The sequence below is a fragment of the Chlamydotis macqueenii genome, chromosome 3 (assembly GCF_036417535.1).
Source record: "Chlamydotis macqueenii isolate bChlMac1 chromosome 3, bChlMac1.mat, whole genome shotgun sequence".
Lineage (NCBI taxonomy): Eukaryota > Metazoa > Chordata > Aves > Otidiformes > Otididae > Chlamydotis > Chlamydotis macqueenii.
The window spans coordinates 41,740,302-41,759,015 of record NC_141558.1 but is presented as its reverse complement, the minus strand read 5'-3'; positions in this window follow the sequence as shown (position 1 = coordinate 41,759,015).

Below are 18,714 nucleotides of genomic sequence, written 5' to 3'. Positions count from 1 at the left end.
TCATCTCTTCCACGGAGTGCAGTCCCTCCAGAACGGCTGTCCCAGCGGGTCCTCCACAGGCCACAGCCTCCTTCAGGCCTCCACCTGCTCTGGAGTGGGGTCCTCCACAGGCTGCAGGTGAATCTCTGCCCCTCTGTGGACCTCCATGGGCTGCAGGGGGACAACCTGCTCCACCATGGTCGTCACCACAGGCTGCAGGGGAATCTTGGCCAGGAGCTGCATTACTCCTCCCCCTCCTTCTGAACTGACCTTGGCGTCTGCAGCCGTTCCTCACAACAGGCTGGTAGATGTCTCTCAGGATCTTTTTATATCTTATTCACTTCTCATCTCCTCTCCACTTCTTGCAGCCAGGCCGGACAGAGTCGGGCCCAGTTGGCTGCCTGGCGAGAGGCCAGACGGCGAGGCCTGCAAGGCCCATGAGGCCTGCGCCTCCCCCTCTGCACCTCTGCCCCCGCTCAGCTTCTTCACATCTTCTCTTCCCTCTTTTTTTTTCTGTTTTCCCCTTCTTAAATACGTTATTGCAGAGGCATTATCACAGAACATTCTGCTACCAATCAGCTCGGCCTTGGCCAGCACCGGGTCCGCCCTAGGCCTGGCCAAGTCCACTGAGCAAAGGGGAGCGACTTCTAGTAGTTTCCTACAAAAGCTACCATCTTAGGTCCCATGTCACTAACAAAACCACAACAATTACACATGAAGGCTTTTCTATAGTAAATTAGAATGACATAAAAGAATGGCTGGAGTATTCATAATGTGCAAACAAACTGCTATTTAAATTATCCTGTAAACATAGGTACTGTGATTGCACTAAAACTATGATATGATTATGTTAGTTTCATAACAGTTATAATATATGTAACCTCGGTCAATGTTAAATAAATATAAAAGGCAGTAACTTATGTACTGTTCCTCCATATAAATACAAAAGTATATTAAATACTTGGTTGGTTTACCATTGTTATTAGGCCTATTATTAATTTAAGGTGACATTTATAATTAATACCATTAGATTTATGCCTTGAAATAATGTGCGACACTCCTCAGATAAACAATCTGTCTATATTGTATTTACAGAAATAAGCAAATCATAAGCAGTTTTATAGAATAAATGAAGGGCTAACCTATGTTTTGCTTTCAAGAAGTCTTTTGCATTACATTTCACAGATCCATTTAAGAAGTGGATGATCACACCACTCTTCAAACTTCTTATTTTCTGAGGTTCACAAGATGAGTACCCAACAATTTTTTATTCTTTTCTGCTGCATTCCTTCAATTCAGGATTGAAAGTATCAAGCTAGACTCTTCTGGAGAAATCTTGCACAGAAGCTTCAAATTCATGTTTTTCAGACATTGCAGAGCTCACAGAACTTGGACTTCTGCTGACTTTCTCTAAATATAAGGAAATGTGATGTGTAATAGTGAAGCTGACTTCCGTTGGAGTGCCTAAATCTGGCATTCTATTCTTAATATAGACATAATTTTTAAATTTTTTCTCTCCTTTTCACTCCTACAGCAGTGTTGTTGTGATCCCTAAAATGTACTTCCAACCTCTGTTTTTGAGTCAACACTATCACCACAGAACGAAAAAAAAAATTCAAAACTTTACCAGTCTTACACTGCATTGCAGGAAATGTTTATTACCTTTGAATGCAATGAGTGGAAAATGCCAGGCTTATTTTCATAGAGACAGACGATGACTGCAAACACTGCCATCCATTCTACCTTTCTGTGTAGGTCTTTATGCAAAGTCTTACTTGAACTGCTGTTATTACTCATTCTCAGTCATTAAAATATCTCATTGTTAACACTAAAGAAGAGGAGAAAAGCCAGCACTGAATTTCATGTAACAGCCCTTGAAGAAATCCAAATATTGTAATGTGTCTCCCACCGCACTCCTAAATTATTGTGGCTCTGAGTTGTCCCAGTGCTATACAATGTTTAGAGTTGAGACTCAAAATATTCCATCAAGGGCTAAAATCCAGCTGGAATTGATACTTCCAGGGACTTTAGTATGATTTTACCTTCTGTTAGCCAGAGGAAATTAAATGCATTGATCATATACCTGAAGCATATCACTTAATTTAAAAAAAAAAAAAAAAAAAAAGCATCCTTGAAGTAATAATTAGCAAGGGAACTTTATATCAGTCACTTCCAAATAAGTTTTATGATTAAAAGATAGTGGTGTTTTTTTTAAGGTAATTTTTTAATACTGGTTTATATTATATCAGTTTATATGCATATGAAATTAATTAGACTCAAAAGGCTGTACCCATATTGATAAACTTAGCAGGTCCCTGGCTTGAAAAAAAAAAAAAAAGCCCTGGCTTGAAAAAAAAAATACTGCTAAAAATTATAATTAGTTTGAAATTGGGCCAAGCACAATTTTTAAATTATAGAAGCAGCATTTTGTTAATTGGTATGCTCACATTAAGTATTTAAGATGATAATTAATTATTTTTTATACTCTTAATTGAAATGTTACAAGATACTTGGTTACTATTTAATTAGAAAGCACACTAATTATATATTAAGGTCTTCATTGTTTATATACTCAAGTCTGCTCTTTGATGGGAATTCAGTGGTGAAGAAGCCAAGGCTCAACAGAGCATTCTGTCGTAAAGATGCAGCAACATCAATGCTGTTGTGACTTCCTGCAATTTGCATAGGCTAAGCACGGATCAGTGAACAACTTTACAGGAATTCAGAATGCCATATTCTGATGAGTAATAAGAGCAGGCAGCTCTCACAGTATTCAGAATATGTTACATATAGTTGCCAGACACAGGCAATGTGTAATCATACAGAAAGACAATGTATTAGTAGTTACCATTAGTAGTTATGAATTTTGGTAATTTCTTCTCCAGATATATATTTATTTATTGCATAAAACTGGAAATAAGTTTAAATAGCCTGGAACTGACAGTATGCAAGAAAAACCTTGATACTAACAATAAATTGAACAAAAAAAACCCCCAACCAACCAACCAAACAAAAAAACCCAACCAAAACATAAAAATGAGCACAGAGTGATAACACAAGTTCACAGAAATCTCTTGGCAAGATGCAGGCTTTATGAGAGGCACAACTTAGAAATAGTCTAGCACAAAAAAAAAAAAAGAAAAAATTGTAAATTCTTTGTCAGTCATAAAGGTATCACAGTAACAAATTATTTTTTTTATTATCTCAGGCATTCAGAGTGTGTCATACTGAGGTTAACTTCATATCATACTTGAGACAATGTAAGACTATATAAGGGAAAAAGTTCTATTTTCTCAGTTCTGTTGCTGAATCTTTTTCATTTTTTACAATGTGTGTACAGTCATTCGTTTTTGTATTTTCATTCCTAAATTTTCTGATCTCTTTTCAAATATAACAAGATATCAATCCTAGTCTAAACATGCTAGGATTCCTTTTCCCTCTGAGATCCCTCTAGTTCTGCTAATATTTTTCTGTATGTTTGGATCTCAGCATTTTTGTCATCTTTGCCAGGAGACAGGGGAGTAGGTGGAACTGGAAGACTTGTTAGCTAGACAAGATATGACTGAATTCCAATTCCCTGCTTCTTCCTATGGCTGGGGAAGGATGATATATTAACTGATATTACTATGGTACGTGTACAAACCCTGGAAGACTTTCCTTAAACACATGAGAGAAGTTCCTAAAGTCATCCTCTTATGGCACAAAAATACAAAGTCAGGATAAAAAAGTACCAAAGAAACAAACAGAAAATAAGTCATTTTACATTTTAATTTATACACTTAGTCCAAAACTGTTACCGTGCATGAAATCCAGACTTCACTTGGAAGGCAAGCGGTATTTCGTTATTGACTACATTAAGATCAGGATTATACCTCTCAGTCCTGATTTAAAATTTATGCCAGAAATCAACACAATTCCAAACAATTTAATAACATTTTATATAAGGAAAAATTGTACTCTATATCTGGTAAATCTGGAATCCAAAGAACATGGCATCAAAAAGAAAGCTGTTGCTCAGGCAGTTTGACTTCCTGCTGCTATCTCCACTGGAAGGGCAGAGAGTTGCCTTCTGGAGCAGGCACGATCCCTTTCTTACTACTGTGCCTGTGTCAGTGATTACACCTGAGAACCTCATTGGTAGGGAGGCAGGCAGGCAGGAAGAGGCAGTTAAAAGTATTTTAGGAATAATGTAAGCTCCTGGGCCAATTCTGCTTTGCTGAAATTATACACTATGGCAGACGCTCACCAAAGCTGCTACCAGGATCTAATTGACTGAAAAACAATATTAACCTTGGTACCAAAATATATACCTACTAAAACAGGAACACTTCTATTGACTTCAAGGTCTGTCTATCCCACAGATGACAGTGTGATCTATAACATCATGCCAGCTACTCTGTTATAATAACTGTATGCATCCTTTTACTCCATGGCAAAGCTGTAGTAGAATACCCATCAGCCAAAGCAAGTAAAATTATGTACCTCACATTTATCATGAGAAAATGAACCAGAAAAGTGGTTATTTTGCAGTAGTAGCTAGACAGACACAAATTCACTACTTGCCTTATTCACAGTGACTTTCCTTATGCCAGTTCCTGTGGGACTATGAATGGACTCTCTCACATTTACATAAATACAGGGATTTATATTTTGATTTATTATGGATATGTTTCAACAGATTCTACATCAACCGCATTGGGTAACCTGGAGTTAACTGAGTTAAGAGTGAAATTCAATCACCAATGTTTATAAAACTGCAGAAGAGATGGATATTAAACCCTAGCAGAGACATATATTGTAGTACCACTGTACTAAAGAATACTTCTTAGTCTTATTATGCAGTGGATTTAACCTTTCATTAAATACAAGACCCTTCAAGAAAAATTTAGAAATAAGTGAAAACTGATTATTTAAAATCTAAACAATGCAAAATGTGGACAGAGATTAAAATACATTAATGTGAATTCTAATTACATAAAAGCACCAGGTGCTTTTTTTTCTCCCTTAGGATACCTCTGTAATCAGAGGTGACTAGGATTCTAGGGAGCAGGTCTTTTCCTACCTGAAGCTCTGTAGCCATGTTTCTTATGAGTTGCTTTGCGTCTTCTTTAGTTGATTTACTAAAAACCTGTAAAACATAATGTTTTGACACTGAAATTGTCCCAAAAGACTCACAAAGAGTGGACGTTTCATGACCAAATCAGGTTTTTTTTATTCAAAGTCCCAAGCTCCATTATGAATATATAAGCCTGTTTTACTACATGAATCTAAATATTTCTCTATTTTACCATAAATGTATATGAATTACGACATGAAAAATCATGTTTTAGAGCACTAATGCTTACAATGTCATTTTAGTTTTAGAGAATATTTTTACAAAACCAATTCAAGATACATACATTTTTGCCTCAAGATAAACCAGCACAATTCTACCTTTCTGAAATCACTACAAATACAGAATAATAACTGTCTTTACATGCCACAGGATACAGTAGTTATCATGCCAGATACAAATGGCATCAGTTTTGTAAGTAAAGGGAATCACTAGAGACTAATTCGAGAAAGCACACTATAGACAATATGTCATGATAGTGAGTATTCAATTACTCAAAAACAATTTTCATGGTGTAGAGTATGGTTTCCACTGTGCAACTTCAAGGGCATATGTTCATTTTGAAGTTTTATTCACAACAGTGTTTAATAGTATCTAAAATTGTTTTTCTTTCTTTGTAACCATCACTGTTGAATCAAATATATATTATTTCGTTCTTATTATCTCTTTCTGTAATCTTTGTGAGAGATGTAAAAAGACATTGCCAAAGAACTGGCAATATGATGATACCTATCATACTGTGTGTTATGGTAGGTATTCTGCAAAAAAAAACATAGAATAGAAAACAAACGTTCTTCATCTAGTTTGTCTGATGCTGCTATAAGGCTGTGAACTGGATATCAGGTTTGCTGAATTGATTTTTGCCATCAATAGGAAATACAATTTGGTGAAAAAGGCTGTGATATTCTCTGAGGTTATGTGATAGCAAACCTTGGGCTTCTGTCTCTGTCATGAGGCCATCTTCATTGTCCCACTGAGGTGTGCTGGGGTGCATTTGGAACTTCCACTTCACTACTATTTCTACTACGAGGTAGCAGAGAAGGAAGGGTGTAGAAAGGAATTTGTCTGAAACTTGATTTCCAGGCCACAGTCTGCCAGAGCCCTCTGAATCAGACAGTCCAACATTTCTAGTCTTAACATTACAAAGCAAGGCATGGTGTGTTTGTTTACAAAAAAAAAAAAAAAAGCCTGGCAGACTTTAAAGCATAATCCTGTTAATATTCAGTAATTTCAGTAAGAACAATTACAAAGAAATACATGTATACAAACAGGATATCATATTAATCTGAATTTACAAAATAGATGGCTATGTCACACACAGAATCACAGAGGGAAAGAAGACAAAGGAATATTTACTGTCTAACAGAGAGCAAGTTGTAAAAAACAAAAGCTAGCTGCCAAATAAACTCTTCAGGGCTTTAAAATGTATGTCTTAGTCAAATCTACAGCTGTTCATAGAGGAAAAGCATGATGAGAAAATTCATCAGCAAACAGAAACTTTCCAGAGAGGAATATTAGTAGTCAGTAGATAATCTTGACACATAAATGTATATATTATAGGCAGAAATAAAAGAATCTTAAGGGAGGCGGCCCTGCAGGGAAGAGGGGCCCAGGAAAGCCGGTCCATATTCAAGAAGCACCTCCTCCAAGCTCAGCAGAGATGCATCCCAATGAAGAAAAAGTTGGGCAAAAAGGCCAGGAGGCCTGCGTGGATAAGCAAGGAGCTCCTGGATCAACTGAAAGTAAAGAAGGAAGCCTATAGAGGGTGGAAGTGGGGACAGGTAACATGGGAGGACTACAAAGAGGCTGTGCGAGTGGCCAGGGATCAGGTGGTGCAGGCTAAATCCCTGATGGAATTGAATCTGGCCAGGGATGTCAAAAACAACACGAGAGGCTTCTATAGAATCATAGAATCATAGAATGGTTAGGGTTGGAAGGGACCTTCAAAGGTCATCTAGTCCAAGCCCCCTGCAAGGAGCAGGGACATCCCCAACTAGATCAGGTTGCTCAGAGCCTCATCCAGCCTGGCGTTGAACCTTTCCAGGGATGGGGCTTCCACCACCTTTCTGGGCAACCTGTTTCAGTGTTCTATAACTCGCATTGTAAAGAATTTTTTTGTAATTTCCAATCTAAATCTACCTCCCTCTATTTTAAAACCATTACTCCTTGTCCTATTGCAACATACCTATAGGGATGTAGGGGACAAAAGAAAGTCCAAGGAGAATGTAGGCCCCCTCCGGAAGGAAACTGGTGTCCTGCTTATCCGGGATGTGGAGAGGGCTGAGGTGCTCAATGACTTTTTTGCCTCAGTCTTCACCGGTAAGGGCTCTTGTCTCACCACCCAAGCTGTGGAAGGTACAAGCACGGACTGCGAGGATGGAGAACTGCCCACTGTAGTCGAAGAGCAGGTTCGGGATCATCTGAGGAACTTGAAGGTGCACAAGTCCATGGGACCTGATGAAGTGCATCCGCGGGTCTTGAGGGAACTGGCAGATGAAGTTGCCAAGCCACTGGCCATCATATTTGAGAAGTCATGGCAGTCTGGTAAGCTCCCCAATGACTGGAAGAGAGGGAACATTACCCCAGTTTTTAAAAAGGGGAACAAGGAGGACCCGGGCAACTACAGGCCAGTCAGCCTCACCTCTGTGCCTGGCAAGGTCATGGAGCAGATTCTCCTGGAAACCATGCTAAGGCACATGGAGAGCAAGGAGGTGGTTGGTGACAGCCAACATGGCTTCACCAAGGGCAGATCGTGCCTGTCCAATTTGGTGGCCTTCTATGACAGGGTAACAGCATCGGTGGACAAGGGACGAGCAACAGATTGTTTGACATTTGACAGCATTTGACACTGTCCCGCATGACATCCTTCTCTCTAAACTGGAGAGATATGGGTTTGTTGGATGGACCACTCCACGGGGGATAAGGAGTTGGCTGGATGGCCGCACTCAGAAAGTGGTGGTCAATGGCTCAAAGTCCAAGTGGAGACTGGTCACGAGTGGTGTTCCTCAGAGGTCTGTGTTGGGCCCGGCCCTGTTCAACATCTTTGTCGGCGACAAGGACAGTGGGATAGAGTGCACCCTCAGCAAGTTTGCCATGACACCAAGCTGTGTGGTGCAGTCAATACGCTGGAAGGGAGGAATCCCATCCAGGGCGACCTTGACACGCTGGAGAGGTGGGCCCGTGCCAACCTCATGAAGTTCAACCAGGCCAAGTGCAAGGTCCTGCACGCAGATCGTGGCAATCCCAGGCACAAATACAGGCTGGGCGGAGAATGGATTGAGAGCAGCCCCAAGGAGAAGGACTTGGGAGTGCTGGTGGACGAGAAGCTCAACATGAGCCAGCAATATGCTCTTGTGGCCCAGAAGGCCAACCGCATCCTGGGCTGCATCAAGAGAAGCGTGGCCAGCAGGTCGATGGAGGTGATTCTCCCTCTCTACTCTGCCGTGGTGAGACCCCACCTGGAGTACTGTGTCCAGTTCTGGAGCCCCCAGCATCAGAAGGACATGGACCAGCTGGAGAAGGTCCAGAGGAGGGCCATGAAGATGGTCAGAGTGCTGGAGCACCTCTCTTATGAGGACAGGCTGAGAGAGTTGGGGCTGTTCAGCCTGGAGAAGAGGAGGCTCCAGGGCGACCTTATAGTGGTCTTCCAGTACTTCAAGGGGCCTACAAGAAAGATGAGGAGAGACTGTTCAGTAGGGTCTGTTGTGATAGGATGAGGGGTAATGGTTTTAAAATAGAGGGAGGTAGATTTAGATTAGATATTAGGAAAATTTTTTTTACAATGAGTGTTGTAGAGCACTGGAACAGGTTGCCCAGAGAGGTAGTAGATGCGCCATCCCTGGAAACATTCAAGGCCAGGCTGGATTGGGCTCTGAGCAACCAGATCTGGTTGGAGATGTCTCTGCTTCTTGCACGGGGGTTCGACTAGATGATCTTTGAAGGTCCCTTCCAACCCAAACCATTCTATGATTCTATGATTCTATGATTCTATGATTCTATGATTCTAAGTTTTCAAACCAGAATTCTGACACATGGAGTAATTTTTATATTGTATTGTTAATACTTAATTATACTGAAGTCCTTTTTAGCCATTCAGATTTTGCGAAGTATCCCTAGTGTCTGTCAGTTGCCACAAAATTTCTAGGGTTGAATTTCAGTGCAGGTAACAAACCAGACTATGTCAAGGACATAGGGATCTTGATTGTTGTTATTTTTCTTACAAAGCTGTAGAAAGCAGAGTATAGAGGTACTCCAAAGCTGTTAACATCGGTGCAGGCAATAGATTCCTGGAAAGCCCTAGGATGCCTCAAGGTGGCTTAAAGCTAACCTTGTTTCCTTTCTTGATACCTTCGATCTAGTCACAAGAACAATGTGAAAATAAGGCCCTTTTTTCCTCAGGGAAATTATTTGGCTATAGTTGTATTATCAGCTACCCAAAGTATTAACTGATTCCTTGCAACATTATAAGGAAAAGGGGTTCCTCTGTTACCCTGATTCTCAGTACTAACAGATGCTTCATATCATTTATCATGATAGAAGATTATTAGCTCTATGTTTTGTATTATTTCTTATAAAGGGGTTGCTCCCACTTATAAATGAAGCAATTTTAATGTGTTCTTGTTTAGTCATTTTGCATTCTGTTTTGGCAATTTAAAATAACCTTACAATTCCATTTACTGAACCTTACAATTCCATTTACTGAACAGTAATGCCTCTTTACACCTGACCACAGGGCTTACTGTAAATGAGAATCATATGGGGTGTAAGAGTAACTTAAACTGATGAAACAGCACATAAGATGAATGCAGTGTAAAATATGCTTTAGAAATATTAAGAAGTCAGAGTGAAACTTAGTTTTAGTTGGAGAAAAGTTTACTATTCTGTTCCACCATATTGCAAGACCGTTTAGTTCATTTCTATTTGCTGACAACTTTGTTACACTGGTTTCAATTCAATTATTCACATCTGGATTTCTTAAATATTTCTTAAATCAAGAACAATCATTTTACTGCAGGTCACTTTGAAGTCCAAATAAATTCTTAATATTGTTCTTTCAGACATTTATGTATCAGTGTACATGTTCGTAGTCTTCATTGTTGTTTACAGCATGTTCTAAAAAGCTTCAGACCATAATGATTCTCTTTTTTTTTTATTTTATTTTATACTTTCCATTTACTGTAGCAATCTGAAATTTCCTCTCTTCTTCCTATTTTTATTACACACTGGAAACTTCTCAGTATTTGCAGGGGGAAGATACATATCTGCCACTCGACTGTTGTAATACCCCAGTACCCAAAAGGAGGTCTTTGCACTTTCAAGAATTTTTTACTTGACCACTTTCATGCTATAAAATTCCAGAACGTCACATATGCATCTGGAAGTATAAATAATGATGCCTACAGAGACTGAAGCATTGACAAGAAGTTGGGTAGTTGAGTTTCTACAGCTCCTACTCACAATGCAAACATCATAAGCATCTGCTTCATTCGAAGGAAAGGAACAATAGAGAACAAAAGAAAAGGAAGTAGCATTAGGGTCTGCCAGAAATATCAGCTCTATATATCCTACATCTACATAAATCTCCAGAGTCCACTCACCAAACTGAATGAATACAGTTTATACAGATGCAGAGAGGAAATAATTGCTAGTGGTGACTAGCAGTGATTCTGGGACAGATAAAATCCTGCCTGCATGCTGCATCACAAAGAGATTTTTAAGATATTACAAAGTACAAGAGACAGAGACATCCAATTAGGCTGTCAAGTAGCAGGATTAAAAAAAAAAAAGAGAGAGAAAAATATATACAGGCAAATGCTTGTGCATCTACGTGGGCAGTTTGAATCACCTGCTATTCTGCTCCCAAGTCTTTGGTCTGGTGTCCACACTCCATGCATGCTAGACTGCTCCTGACACAGAAAAAATGGTCTTTCCCCAAGCATTGTTTGGCAGTGATTTGGTAATTAGATCAGTTTATTGACCAGTTCAGTAAGTAGTAGGGACATGATTGTGCCATTTCTGTTTCTTTTCTCTGCATCAATTATATTCCAACAAACCTTACATTTCCTACATCTTTACGCCCTTTCAGTTCTGTCTGTACCTGTATTTTTCTCATCCTGTCACAGTATAAATAAACACATTTTCTGTCATTTTTATTAATATATTTTTTCATAACGTGCCCAAGATGAATTTTAAAACACCTAAAAATTGTTATATATTGCATATTCAAAGGGATATAAAAGATCCTTGGCAATTAATACCATGCACTTCCAGCTATTTCAGCTTATAAAAGGAGGGCTAGTCATGTTTCCTAGAATCTTTCTAGCCATATTCAGAAATGTGAGTAGAAATTGTTTGGATTTCTTGTCTGTTTTGGGTTTGATGGGATTTTATTTTCTGAAGGGGTTCAGCACATCTCCAGGAGCTGCCATATTGAATGAAAATAAAAACTTTAAATGTCACCTACATTAAGAAGCTGAGAACTGGTGGGATCACACAACATGCATGAAGAAAAACAGTATTGTACTTATGCTGGGGAGCCAAAGAAGGAATAGGACAAGGGATTGAGCTCTGCAGTGCTGTCATCCAGACTTGGAAATTCCTAAATTGTTAAATTATGTCACAATTTTAGTTTCTGCTCAGGAGTTAGCTCAGGCCAAAGACGGTTCCCAATAAACAGCACAGAGGTGGCCATGCTTTTCTGGAGAATAAGAGAGTTTCAGTGTACAGACACAAATTTTGCCATGACAGTTGGCCACAGGACTAGGGAAGGATCCCTGACTAATTTAAATTACTGGTGAAGCCTCATTGCTACCAGCAAGGCACTTGACTAATCCTGAGGACTCTACTTTTGTGGCAGTTTACATACTGAGAAATGTAAATTTTTTATATCCCATTGATGGCCATAGCTGCTCAAATTTGGTAGAATGTCTATAGAGGTGTTATGTCAAGACCTGAAAACAGCAACAGAAACACACTATTTTTAGGATAATAGAGATTTCCAACAACATCATCTTTGGAAAATCAAACTGTGCTGCTAATACTTAACAATCCACAAGACTTTCAGATTACTTCATCACAGGTGAAGACTATATAGACTTTTAATATCTATTTCACATGCAGGTGATCAGTACTTAAAAGTAAGAAAGGTAATGTTATTAAATTTATGGTACTACAGAGTAAATAAATTCAGAGAGAAAAAATAAAAGAGCAGAATTTCTTTCTATAGATCTTATTTTTATATTATGTTATATTATTATCTCTAATTATTTCATAATTCAACCTGTTATATTCCCCAGCAAAAGTGAACACATTGTAGATCAGGATGCTGTGAACTTCTCTTTATAAAAATGTCCCAAAGTAAGAAAAATAAATAAAACCCTGCAACTTTTGTAGCAGTGACATATGAAATTCACTTGAACTTTTTTTTCAGTGAGTATTATTCTTTCCAGCTACTGTTAGTTTGATACATTTGGTTAAACTTAAACAGCAAAGAACACAATATATTTACTGCAAGTTCTGACCTCTGTTTTTCACACTGCCTTGACAGCTCAGAAGTAGGAAAATACACCTGGAAAATAAGTTGCCAAACTACAAACTATCTCAAAACTATCCCATAGCATACCTGGGAATCTAAGGAAATGTGTTCCTCTGCGAGCACAGAGAAGGCTGCAATACTACAAGAGAGAGAAAACTGTGGGGAAGTAGACAGGAAAGACTGGAGATACTGCACTAGGAGTAGCAAGATGATGTTGATACATATAGCTTATTGTTTTACGTTTTCTTAGCGTTAACACATTTTTAATCTTGGAAGGAAACAGTCTGCTGTAGTTGATTCTCTAATATTTCCTTGTAAAAAAAAAAGCCACAGAAACTATTCTCTTTCTCAATATTTCTAACCAAAATCAGTTATAAAGCTAAGCTATTACCTGAATGTGATGATTTTTGTTTGGGGTAAGATTCCTCAAGTAAAAAATTTGTCCTGCAGACAGTCTGTGGTTCAAGTTCCATGTCTGAATGTACATAAAACACATTTTATTACAAATACACGCAGTGGTTGGTTTTAATTGAATCTTGGATGGTCAAGTTACTTGTAACCTCTGGCATCTATAAAAACTCATCAGTATTTCTCAGTATATCTTGAAGGGATTGAGACATTGATTGATAAAAGCAAAATAATCTTAAATTAAACAGTTTTGAACAAAGATTTGAAAAATAATGACTACCCTTAAAATACTTATTTTCTGTTGGCATGAAATGTGATTGGGAGAGGAAAATATAGTCACCTTAACCAAACTAAAATTTGCTATTCACTAATTATCCAAAATCCCCTAGATTACTTAGAGCAAATACTGTTAAAAGTAACTTTTCAAATCCGTTTGAATCTTTGTGCATTTTACCTTTACTATGATGTTTATTCAAGATAAAAGAGAAACTTTTTTTTTTCTTCTGAGGATTCAATTCTTTTGTAAAAAGAGAGATTAAAGTATCTTGAGGAAGCCCTTAAATCTGACATATATAGCAAGACACATATGCTTTTCCTGTTACCGCAAAGTGAGAGAATAATACTTGTAACAGAAAAATGGTCAACAGGAGGGCACTGCTCTATATAATGGAATTTTCCTCATCTTTCTTTGTCAGATAACTTTAAATTTGGTTTCAAATATCAATCAAATTCTGTCTCTAAGGTTATAAAACTCCTGTCATACAAGAAATTCAATGGGTTTTAACAGTGTTATTGTAAAGATTTGGTCCTGTAAAGATCTTTCTACATACTTGCAGAAGGGGAACCTGTAGTTAAACATTTCACCAGCATTCAGAAGCTCTAGGGGTTCAGCAATCAACATTGCTACAAACATCTGTGTGAACCTTGGGAAGTCATGTAGGTCTGGACAAATTCCCAAACGTATGCTTTGCTTTCATTTTGTAACCCAAGGTTCTCAGATGTGTGAAGGTGAAGTGTTTTACTATTTTGTGGCTATTTCTGCCTGTGGTTCAGAACCTCCACTGTAAAAAGAGAAGCAACAATACTTAGCACACTTACAAGAATAAGTCTCTTAATACTTGTTCAGTCACTTCAGTGATAGAACACTTAGATAATGGGAGAGGACACAAAGTGGACAAAAAGTGCCACAATAGTGGCTCTTTCGTTGAGTCTTGTCAGATTCTCAATAAGGATTAAGGTCATGGTGATGCATTCCTAGAAACCTTGCAGTTCCTAATGTCACTAAAAGATTTAGGATGTCAAATCCCTTTACTGTTTCATGGATCCAAATTCTCCTTGCTCAGGGCAGCAGAGTGATGGGAATTCCCTGAATGAGTACATATAGAAGACTCTGTCATAGCTATTGGTTCTGAAACAAATAATACATCTTTCTCCATTATTTTAAACTGCTAAGAACTCCATCTATATTCATCAGTATGGGGGGCACTACAGTGTTCATCTGTTTTGTTGTAGTTTTTGTTGTTCTTTTCATTCCAGGTGATCCATTGTTTTTAGTTAAGTATTTGCTTTGAATTCATATTTAGAGGAGGGGAGTATTGTTATCATCTTGAATTCTACTTTATTCTGGGTTTAACATATTGTGGACTAAAAAATAGGATTTTTGTTTGTTTGTTTCTTTGTTTGTTTTTCTTCTTTCAAGTTTTTGCCAGCAGAAAGAAGGGCTCAGGTGTGCTACAGTTCATATACATCCCAGGCACGTATGCATTAGGCACCTGGAAGCTGATTACTCTTGGGTGCATGCTCTGCATATCTGGGTCAAGGAGATTTGGAAGTTAGTTTAGAAAGAAAAGAAATAGCATATGAAAATCAGATATGCTAAGTTTTTGATACAAAGTTCATATCATTGTTCTAGTAAATTTATTTCCTATATATACTATGCAGAATTTCTAATACAAAAATCCAAGACCTAACTATAGTCATCTGGCCCAAAAAGCCTATTAAATATGGTATATGATGGACCTGAGAGAAAATTACTTCAGGGAGTTTTTCAATTGTATATTTCTCCCATAGAAAACATAGCACATTTATGTTTCTCTCTGACATCTGACAGATACATTTATTTATTGTGAATGATGCTTTTAAAATTGCAAGCTAGATTGCTCAGTATTATAGGGAATGGCATTGTATAGAGCATTGAAGCATAAAGAAAACAAATATAATGAAAATAAAAATGCTAGCCAATGCTGCTTTGCACATCTCCCCTAAGAGGACAAATAGTTTTTAGAACACTGGAAGACTTTGCAGGGCCAACTAAACAGAGTAATCTTGACAATCCAATTCCTTTACTTTTCATACACTTAAAACTGAGAGGTCTGTTCCTTTCTAAGTCTACTGTGTTCTTATTTACCTATATTGATCCAAAACTTTTTCAATTTTAGTACTACAATCCTTTCAGCTATAACTTCAAATTGACTCACCACTGCTAGTATTAACAGCTGACTAGGTTGCTATATTTCATCTAAACACACTTTATCACATTTTTCTATTGCCTGTATAACAGAAACTCCAAGAGCTTACTGCAGCAGTGCTGCTATGAACTGATCCTATGAAGTACTAGGCATCCCTTGCAAAGATGCTCAGCATCCATAAAATACATTGGGCTGAATGACTTTAGCATGTAACAGAATCAGGTTCTTTTTCCTTAAAGTTGTAGCATTGGAGCAGAATGAAGGCATATTGTCCTACAACTTCATAATGGAAACTTTGGAAAAGTGTATTGAACATTTGAAATTATGATAACATTAATGACCTTGATTATTTTTACTGCAATTTAGAAAGCAAGCAATAAAATTATCTTCTAAGGTAGTTTTGTGCTATTGTTGACTGGAAAGGGAAAAAAATACTAAAGGCAAACACAACAAAGTATAATTTGCCCATAAATTCAAAATGGAAGGTAAGAGAACACTCATATTTTGTAAATAAATGATGCTTAAGGTGCAGAGAGTATTGAAAAGAAGAAAGAGAATGTCATCCATAAGAAAAACTTACATTTCAGTACTGCTTATCACCATATATTCTGATTTTATTTTGGTTTGATCACAAGGTTTTGATAGTGGCAACAGGACTGTTACAAATTTTAAATGGCAAATTTTCTGTATTGTGATAGAAACTTAAATTTCTTATGAGGATTTTGTTCAATTTCACAGGGAATTTTGGCCATGCAAATAATTTAGTATCAAGTCCCACATGGGATTGCCCACATATAGTCAACATTCACATCCTGGAGTCAACTTCTCATGCTATAGAATTTTTCCAGAGTATGAACAAAAATATTTTCCAGTCCCAACAATGCTGCCCACAAAGAATTTTTAAATCACTTATCAGAACATTTTTTTGGATGTTGACACAAAAAGTTCCTTCGTAGATTATGGGTCATTCGCAAAAAATGAATTTTTAAAGCACCAAAGAAATCTGAGTAGCCAGACCAAACCTGGATCCATACATGGATTGACAAAATATGTCTGCAGGTAATATGTCTGCAGTTAATACCTCCTTCTTCCTATCTATATAGCATGTGATAATCTTCTAGGGCAAATCATTACTTAGTGTAGCCAGCTGAAGTGATCCTGTCATTTTTGGTGTCTAACCTATTCTGAGCAAGACGGAAAAAAACCACACAAAAATATCCAAAACAGGTTATCAGCTACTACTGATATCTGTCATTGATTTTTTGTTTGTTTATTTGTTTTATTTTAATTATATTTTCTAAATTTTACAAGTTTATTTTGCACAGACACATTTCTCGATCACAGAATGAGGTGTTTTCTACATGGCAATGGCTATGGTATAAAATGTAAAAGTATAATATGGTATATTTGAACCAAAACATATCATTGTGCTTCACGCAGGAGGAAGAAGCCAGAGGAACTTCCCAGTGCTGATTTAGATGTAGATACCTGGAAGCTCACACTGGGTTACTCTTGCAGTGCTCCTGGAATAGCAATACATAGGGTTTTCTCAGTGCATTAGCCACACTTCCACTGTACATATGACAATTTTTTTCAAAGGTTCAGTGTGACAGGACTCCTTATGCTAAACAGTCTCCCTTCTTCCATTTATATCAAATTCAATGTTACACTTTTAATCTTCAAAGCTCTGTTACTACAGCCTTAGGCTACTTCAGTGATTGACTGCCAAAGAATGATGTGACTTTTCCACGCAGTGGTTTAGGAAATATGGAATTTTAAAGTGCAAGGATGAGTCTCAGCAGAGCAGAAACCCAATTCAGAATTTTCTCTATGTACCTGGAACTCATTTAAAGAAGAAATGAAAATGACCTCTAAAGCCTCTAGAACTAAATGGCAAATCTCAAATCTTTACTCTCTCCTTTTCAACATTTAGATCTTACCTGGGCAGGAATTATCAGGAACCTTCCAACAGCAATATTGCTGTATTAAATGTTCGGGGAGTTTTTTGTATGTTTGTTTAATTTCTGAACTTAAATTAAGACCTACTTTCATTTTTAATTTGTATCACTTTCCAAATACATAGGCACAGAAGAGCTTCACACAGGAATGGATATTATGGAAATTCAGCTCCCTAATAATTACTGACAAAGTTAAGAAGGATTTCTGGGACTGCTTATCTCTGTAAATCTAGTCCTGACAGAATAATTAAAAAAAAAAACAAATAAAAACCACAAAACCAAACAAAGGATAACGTTATCATTAAAGAAAGCTGAGCAAATCATACCTATAATACAGATTATCATTTTAAGGGCAACATTATTAAACCATGGTTCATATAAAGCTATTCCAAGTAATCATATTAAATACATTTTAAAATACATTTTAATTGAGATCCATGCTTAATAATTTATGTTAAGGCTGAAGAAATTAATGACTATTTAGGGATGATTTGGCTAGAAAACTAAAATTGTCACATATCATATATTGCATGTTTTTCCAGAAAACCAATAGTAATAACATAGTTTTAACAATGAAAGAGGTTATAGAACAGTATCTGATATAAAATTATAATATTATTTACGGGATTTTACAGTAGGAGAAATAAGCTGAACAAGGTATGGTGCCATTGATACAGGGATGATTCTCATAAAAACACAGCAAAAGGTGAATGCCACAGAATTTACGTATGATACGATCTTCTACAAAATGATTCCTGGTTTTCTCTGGGAGTCAATGGAAGAAATGAAGAGTGGACTCAACAATTGGAAAACATTTTTTTCAGACTTCACTACAGTAGAGATTGCACTGACATTTTGCACTACTATGCTGCTTATTCCACCAGGATTAAAAGTAACCTAGACCTTCACTTTAGCCTCTGGGTTCAAATAAGGCCTTGCTGAGCATCTAAAATTTGTTTGCTTAGTTATCAAGTCCACAAGTAGCAGCTGACAATACTCTCCATAGCTTAGAGAGATATTCCACTTGAATAGGCAGTCAGCTAAGGCATGGAGGACAGGCGGTCATTCTATAGGTGGTGTATTAGATCAGGTGGGTCCTTATATAGCTCAGCATTGGTGAGTTTGGGGATAGCCAAATTTAGATCACAAAAGTAACTGCTCCTCCCAACAATATACTTACAAGCGCATAATGATGACCACTTGCAATCAAACAGCTAGCTTTATTTATAGTGTTTATGTGGCACCAAAAAAAAA